This window comes from Cupressus sempervirens, chromosome 6 (genome assembly GCF_028749045.1).
Source record: "Cupressus sempervirens isolate cs-2001-9-10 chromosome 6, ASM2874904v1, whole genome shotgun sequence".
Classification (NCBI taxonomy): domain Eukaryota; kingdom Viridiplantae; phylum Streptophyta; class Pinopsida; order Cupressales; family Cupressaceae; genus Cupressus; species Cupressus sempervirens.
Genome location: NC_143123.1, coordinates 675,683,460 through 675,692,631, shown reverse-complemented (window position 1 = coordinate 675,692,631; position 9,172 = coordinate 675,683,460).

Below are 9,172 nucleotides of genomic sequence, written 5' to 3'. Positions count from 1 at the left end.
CTTCTATTGTAGACTGAGAGATGCAATTTTGCTTTTTTCTTATCCAAGACACTAGCCTCTTTCCAAGAAAGAATGCTCCACCACTAGTTCTCTTCCTATCATCAATTCTTCCTACCCAATCAACATCAGTGAAGGTTTTCAGTTAAAATTTGCCTCCTTTCTTGTACCATAGTCCATAATCTTCAGTACCCTTTAGATACCTCATGATTCTTTTAATTTCTATCATGTGATTTTCTTTCGGATTAGCAAAAAAATCTTGCCACCATACCAAGTGCTAGTGCAATATTAGCTCTTGTATGAACTACATACTAAATTTTTCCAATCATAGATCTATATGTGGTCTGATCTACCTCTTTGGAATCACCATTTTTGGAAATCTTATGTCTAATAGACATAGGTGTTCTAACTGGTCTAGAATCCTCCATTCCAAATTTCTTCAATATCTCCTTTATGTACTTTGATTGAGTAATGTAGATACCATCCTTCTTCTATTGAATTTTCAAGCGAAGAAAGAATTTGATCCCTCCAAACATTGACATTTCAAATTCCTTACCATTTCATCAGAAAAAGATTTGCACAAGTTATCATGTCCAATAAACAATATATCATCTACAAAGATTTCTTTCAGCAATATCTTATTTTATGGTCCTTCTTTGATGTATAGATTGTTGTTATGATTTGTCCTTTGAAAACCAATCTTTATCAAATCACTATGAAATCTTTCATACCAAGCTCTAGGACCCTGTTTGAGACCATAAAAAGCTTTATTTAATATGAAAACCATATTCTTCTTGTTAGGATCAATGAAACCTCCAGGTTGCTCTGTATAGAATTCCTCTTCTAAGATTACATTCAAGAATGTTGACTTCACATCCATCTAATACACTTTGAATCCTTTATGTGCAACATAAGAAAGTAGAGTTCTAACACCTTCTAGTCTAGCAACAAGAGAAAAAGTTTCTCCATAGTCAATATCTTCCTCTTGAGCATAACCCTTGCATACTAACCATGCCTTATTCCTTGATAATTTTTCATTTTCATTAAAATTATTTGTAAATACCCATTTCGTGTCAATTACATTCTTATCCTTTGGTCTAGGAACAAGAGATCAATTCTTATTCCTCTCAATTTGTTCTATCTCTTCATTCATATCTTCAATCCAAATTTCATTAACCAATGCATCCTTAACAGTTCTAGGTTCAAATTCAGTAAGCAAACATGTATCTTTCAGTTTGTTCCTTGCCATTGTACCTTGTGACTTATCTCCAATGATTTTCTCAGGTGCATGATGCCTTCTGAAATTTCTAGCAAGCACTGATATCTTCTCCTTGGATTTAAGAGTTGAATGACTCAGTTCACCTTGCTCAAAATGATCTTCTAAATCATGCTCAGGTCCTACTGTCTGTGACTTAGGTCCTTTAGATTGTGACTTTCCATTAGCTAAAACTTGGGTCCTTTTGACTATGACTCAGGTTGAACTGGAGATTTTGGGGATTTGGGTGGTGAAGCCTACTGAATCCCAATTGTATTAGCTTGAACTTCAAGTAAACTATTAGGTTCATAGTAAAAAAACTTTTTGTAGCCTTTAGGTTCTTTACTCTTTTCTACAAGCTCATCAATCTTCACATGTGTACTTTCTATAACTTTATGAATAGATAGATTCAAACATGTGTATGCTTTGCTTTTGTTAGAGTATCCCAAAAATATACCTTCATCACTTTTCACATCAAATTTTCCTTTTCTTAACTCTTTTAAGATATAACATTTTCTTCTAAATACTTTGACGTAACAAACACTAGGTTTATAACCATACCATAATTCATAAGGTGTTTTCTTTGAATCTTTCTTCAAATGAACTTGGTTCGAGGTATGAACTATAGTTCTAATTGATTTCTTCCAATATTTGATTGCAACATTTTTCTCTATCATCAAGGTCCTTGCACAATCCATGATGGATCTATTCCTCCTTTCTGACTGTTAAGGTGTACTAGATGTTGAAACCTATCTTTTGATTCCTTTTTCATTGCAAAATTCATTAAATTCATTAGAAATGAATTCTCCTCCTCTATTTGACCTTAAACACTTTAGTCATTTTCCTATTTCTTTCTCTACTCTAGCCAGATACCACTTGAACTTTTGAAATTCTTCTAATTTATCCTTCAAGTACATTATTGTCATCATAATATAATAATCATCAACAAATAAAATAAAATACATATCTCTACAGTAGATTTTTGTGCCAATAGGTCCATAAAGGTCTATATGAGCTAGCTCCATAACTTCTTCAAAATGATAGTTCTTGCTCTTGAAACTTGTCTTTCCCATCTTACCAATTTGACAACTCTTGCACATGCCCATCTCAGGTTTCTTAAGGCTTGGAATGCCTCTCACTCTTCTACTCTTGCTTACATTGACCAGGTTATCAAAATTCACATGACACAACTTCTTATGCCATAACCAACTTTCTTCTACTTGAGCTAGGAAACACGAACTTTCAGTTAGATCAAGATAGAATAGATTACCTTTTGTTTAGTTGCTAGTTCCAACCATATTTCCTTTCCCATCCAATAGCTTGGCCTTACCATTCATGAATTATATCTTAAATCCAATATTGTTCAGTTGTGCCACACTAAGTAGATTATGTTTCAGTCCTTCAACCCAATAAGAATTATTACATCTGAGTTCATTTTTCAATGCAATACATCCTTTTCCTTTCACATAACATGGTTCATCATTGCCAAATCTAACACTTCCACCATCACAGTGTTGTAGGTTTTCAAACTTTGATAATATGAGAAATGAGGATCATCTTATCACTTTCATCATATGATTCATCTTTAATAGCAATATTAACCATTTCATCCTCATCACTATTGTTAGAGTCTTTAGCTATATAACAAGATTTCTTACATTTATCCTTGTTCTCTTTGTTGATTTTGAAATATTTCTTGCCTGTGTTCTTTCTATACATCTTTTCTTCTTTTCCTTCTTTGTTTGGACATCTTATAGCAATGTGACCAACTTCTTCAAAAGAAAAATAGAATAGAGGTATTTTGCCTAAGTACTTTCCTTTGCCTTTAGGAAATCTCCTTGCAAGAAATGCTTCAATAGTTTCAAGATCATCATCATAATTTTCTTCATCTTCTCTCTCGGACTGCCTTTTATATTTTCCAACTTTCTTTTTGAGTGATAACTTATCTTGAAATGCAGATTAGTAGTGTTAGGAACATAGTTATCATAGTTATCCAATTCAAAGCTTGTCAACCTTCCCACTAGTGCATCCAAAGTTATATCATTTTTAGGATCACATCTCTTCCCTTGAATTTCCAAAACTCTAATTGCATAAATGGGAAGAAGATTTTTGAGTACCTTTCTTACTATTGTCACATCATCTATTATTCCTCCTAAGGCTCTTATTGCAATTACACTGGCCTTGATTCTTTCATTGTATTTTGCAATGTTTTCATTTTCTCTAATCTTAATTTGATCAAATTGACCTCTAAGAGTTTCTACCTTGGCTCTCCTTACATTTTCATCTCCTCCATAAATATATTTCAGCTTGATCCATATCTCATGAGTAGTATCACAATATTTGACATCATCAAATTCAACATAATTGAGAGCGGAGGTAATGTCAATCATCATAATGTTATGATTCTTCTTTTCTATAATTTATTCAATAGTCATAGTTCCAGTAGGTGCCACCTACTTGTTGTTCAAATATTTCAATCTTGAGTCTCCAATGGTTGCCAAATGTAGCTTCATGATTTTCTAACATGCATGGAAGTTATCTTTGTTCAACTTAGGAATTTCCCTTCTATAAGACATCTTTGATCTTTAGCTTGGGTCCTTGAAACCTTATCTAGAAGCACCAAACACTATGATACGAATTTTTGCAAATATAAGTGGATTAACTGAGAGGGGAGGGGTGAATCAATTACCACAAAAATAAATCCCAATCCCTTAATATGTTAGTACAAAATAAAACAAAACTTTACTATTGAAACTCAGTTAGTACTGAATCATTATATATGCATTATTACTTTGTTAACATTGAACATGCAGGTCTTATGATATTCAGTGTTATTAACCTTAATTAAATTAGTTGTAGAAATATAAAGCAAATAACATGAACACATGAGACACGGGGATTTAATGTGGAAACCCAATTTGGGAAAAACCACCAATTGCAACTATTTATTGTTTTTCACTCTTCTAAACTGAGCCCTGTTAGAATCCAACCCTATTAAAGGTTAAAAAACACACTATTAGGTGTGACCCTATTAAATGATTTCGATCACCCTATTGGGAGTGGCATTGTTAGGGGTCTATAGACACTTCAAATAGAAATGCCACATTGTTAGAGGATTTTGCAAATAATTGTTAAGAGATTTGAATCACTACTACGATTATTAGAGAGTAACAATGATTTGACCTAATTGCTAATGCAACTAACTTGTTGATTTAAGATCTTAGTTCTAGCTTGATTACTTGATCCTCCTTTATCATATTATTTTTTGCAGCTCGTTCAACAAGGATACTCTACTTATCCTTCTAATCCGCTTCATCTATTCTGAGAGCCCTTATTTTCACTATGCCAAAATTTTGGAATTTTATTGTAAAAATACTTTGAAATGTGGCATTTTTTAAGGGTTTCTTTTTAATTTTTTATTACTTTACAAGAAAACAACTCTAACGTGATCATTTTTTTCCCTAGTCTAGTGTTGAAAATCCTTCCCTAGTGGGATAATCTGATAACCTAAGTATTATTTATTTACCCTATCATGGAAAGAATTTTATTGAATCTTCAAATCAATTTTCACCTTTTACCCTAGGTTTTGTTTTCAAGTGGGAGATTTTATGTCATTTAAAAAAAATTCATCATATGATACGATCTTACGATTGGGGTTTTAGGCATCTAGTCATATGCTTAAGTCTTCCCTCGATGTTATGATGTAAGGGTTGGTGAAGGATCATAAAGACAAATGTTGAATGTTAAGATCTTATGATGTCTCATATGGTCATAGCATTGTGGGTGTTTAAGGTGAAGTTTTCAATCTTACATTCACCCTTTTGTCATGTCATCTTAAGTGTCTCATTAGAAGAGTTTGAAATTAAGTTATAAGATGCTATGACAAATAGGTAATCCTGGGATCGTAAAGGAAAAAAGGGAGACCCGCAACCATATGACAATAGAAGGATCATAAGATTGCAAGAATATAATGTGCAAAGGTTGTGGTGAGTTCTGATCTTATGATAAATGGAGATCACATAATCATAAAGGCTTTCAAGGATATTTTTGAAGTTATGAAGAGTTGTGATCATAAGATAGCATAAGAAAGTTTTTAGGTGTTTGATAACGCAAAATATAGATGATCATAAGATCATAAAGAGGAGATGATAAGTGATACATTAATGTAAGGTGGGGCCAGGAGCATGAGCATAAAGCTTTTTCAAACATGTGGAAGCTGGTATCTTACAATGCTATGAAGAGTAGTAGATCATACGATCACAAGGGAAAATCATGAGCTTTATGAAGGTGCAAATAAATGCTAGGCATGAGATCATAAAGATAAAAGTTAAAGCTTCTAGTGCTATGACAAATAAAGGATAACAACTAGCATAAGATTGTGACTCAAAGGTAGTAGTTAAAGGTAACTTCTAAAGTTACAAAGTTAGTAAATTGGTTGTGATTGAGAGAGTGTAAGGTAACAAAAGTTGAAGTCTGATATTATGATGTGTTGTGTTTTGAGAGATTATAAGGGCTTAGGAGGTAACTTCCAAAGTTACAAAAAGGCTTAGTTAACTACAATCGTAAGATTGTAAAGAAAGTAAAGGCAAGATAAGATGCTACGAAAAGGTTTGTTAACTGCTCAACATAAGTTTGTAGCTCTTGAAAGTTATTTTTGTTTCTAGTGTTTTGATCTTACGATGTGTTGTGTCTTGTAAGATTGTGAGAAATTTGATGGGCTTCTTTAAAGACATGATAAATGGTATATCATAGGATCGTAAAGGTCATTTTCTAGGCTTACGAGAATGTGATAAGGGATTGAATTCAAAGTGATCATAAGATCATAAATTATAAGTTCCCCACTTAAGATGATATGAAGGGCTTACATTTCAAAGTAGATTGTAAGATCATAAACCCTAAATAAGACATGAAATCACCTTTTGCTTTTCATTTGACCTGGAATAATGATGTATGTTGTTAACCGATGAGATTTGAGTAAAGTATAGCAAATGTAGTGTTGGAGAATTATGTCGACACTCCCTTGAGGTGATAAAGAATACTAAATTTAAGGCTTAAGCATGTAGGAAATCAATGCATAGAGGAACTTTTCTAAAGTAGATAAAGTATAAAGATATTCTCAAAGGCTAGTTACAGATTACCATTTTCAAAAAGAGATAGTTTCCAGCAGTTGCAGAGTTTTCAGAGTGAGAAAATTATAATTTTAAGTGATAGTTATAGAGTTCTCAGTTTCATATTTCTGAATCAGAATGTTAGATAAAGAGATAGAAGAAATTCAAGCCGCAGACTTGGAAGTTGTAGACTTCTACATCCAAAGGAAGAAAGAGGCAAAGGAAGCCAAATCGGTTTGCTGATGAATGGATTAAATTATTTCATAAATCTTCCAACACAATCTCTAAAAATGACCATGATTTCAAAGACCCTTATGCATTTTGCAAAGATGTTATAAGCCCTAGTGTCAATGGGTAAGAACTTTTTATGTACTTCTACCACAACAAAATGGATAAAATCCCTATTTCCAATCCATGGAAAAAGAATCTGGCAAAGCTCATCTTTCTAGAGGTATTTGTGGACATTGATTTGGTTAAAACCCTTATAATTTGGCTACCAAATCATTCCATAGGCATGACGAAACCATTCTATATATATTGGACCATGCTTTTTTCATTGAAGCCTTTGGATTGGATGGTGATATGAGTGAACCATTAGAGCTAATTGACCTTCAGGAGAAATTTGAGAGAAACACCAAAGCTTATATAGGGAAGTCTATACTGCAACATATCCCTATGGACCTCAAGAAGGAGATTATCCCAAGAAAGTGCACAAAAAGATGCCCCTAGACAAATTCAAAAACTATTTTGTGAAGACTATATATGGTGTCCACAAAGTGGTAGGCAAAGATGGATCTGACATGGTCTATGGGGTAGATTTCATTGTAGCCAGGGATTGAAAAGATGCATACCATGGGGGAGAATATGATTATGTGGATTATATTATAGAGAAGATGAAAGATAACATTGGGCTGACATAGAGTTGAGAGATGGGAAATTTCAAGTTCCATCATTACTCATTGTTGATGCACTTGATCCTATACAAGAATGTGGGGTATATTAGCCCAGATTTTATTTATCAAACATATGATACTAATGGAGATTTTCTAGTTCAAATATGGACATGGGTATGGGATAGATTCTATCACTACTCTGACTCTGTTTCTTCTTTCAATAATTTTAGTATTGTTATAATGAAGATGTTAGATCCTAGCTACTTTAGGGCTCTTGAAATTTTGAAAAGTCTTTTGAGACCAGCCCTATTCCCTAAAAATAAAATATATATGAGAGTTTATGTTTGTCCTCAACCACCCCATATATTGCCCAAATTTATCTCTCCTAGACTAGCCATCATTGAATTCATGTGGAAATTGTTTTTGATGAATAGAGAATACCTAGGCCCTAAATTGCAGAGAGGTGCATTTTTGTTTAGATGCTTTAGAATAGGAGAGTTTTCAATTGGAAAGGAATCCCTAGAACAGGTTCATTCTTTCTTATACCACTTCAATTTGTCAACTACTCCCTACAGAATGTATGACCCTAAAAATTAGATGAGGAACACCCTAAAAGAAATTAGAAACTATTTGTTGCCAAGCACCAAGGAATTTCCTCATGAGGACCTCATTCCCAATATTGTTGTTGAGGGGGATGTTGCTAACAAATTGGAAAAAAAATTGATGATGTTCTAAGGGTGGAGAGAGAGCTAAAGAGGGTAGATCCAAATTTTCAATGTTTTATATGGGTACCCCTTACCCAAAAATAATAAAGAAGATGATTATTAACCATGATTAAATCATGGCACAAATGCCAGAGGGGTCATTAGGAGAAGAGGAAAGGTTAAACCCTGATAGCTTAGAGCCTGATGCAACCCTAGAAATTGAAGAGAATGAGCCTGTTGAGGCATCATGGGTTACCAAGGGTAACAACAGACAAAAGATAGTCAAAATACTAGAAAGGGTGAAGTAGAGAACACTTCAATTTATGCCTGGTAAGAATCAGTATTTGTTGATCTAAGGAAAAATTATATATAGGATAGGGTTAACATAGTAAAGAATTCTTTAATTGATTTGGAGCTAGTAGAAGCAAGATTGGATGATAGGATCATCCAAGCCCAACAATTCATTGAAGATGATTAATTCATCAAATTTGTTGAGTTCAAGAGATTCCTCTACAAGATTAAATAGAGTGAACTGGTATTGAAAATGAAACTAGGAGAATCTGATGAGACGAAGAAAAAATTAATAGGCAAGCTTCATGTCAATCATCCAAAGAGTGAAGTGATGACTCTTGAGGAGGCTAGAGATTTAGTGTAGAGGAGTGGTATACATCTGGTGTCTGGCTGGGATTGGAACAAGCTCTCATGCTTGACTAGATCAGAAGACAAGAAAATGCAATATCATATGAGGCATATGGTGTTGGTGGACTTCAGAGGGGATTAGAATTCAACATTGATTCCAAACCTCTAGCAGTGTGGAGCATGGCTCCTATAACAAATAAGCCTAAGTCGATGGATGTACAGAGCATAGATCAAGGAAACATGATAGTATGGACTTTATAGGGTACCTAAGGTACAAAAATCTCCAAGGAAATGAATTATTTCTCATTAATGAATGAGGCCAAAGTGGAGGAGATAGACAAAAGATTGTCTAATGCCTTCCATGACTATATAGATGCCAGGAAGCTTTATAGGAAAGAGCTCAAGAAGAGCCATGTCTACGAAAAAAGGATAGAAGAGCTAGAGGCTAAAGTTCAAGGGTTGGAAGTTGAAGTTGCATCTCTAAGAGATAAACTATCTAATGAAGAAAAACTAGCTAGTGCAGAGCAAAGCAAAGAATAGAGTATCTAGGAACAACTAGCTAGTGTCACAACAAAA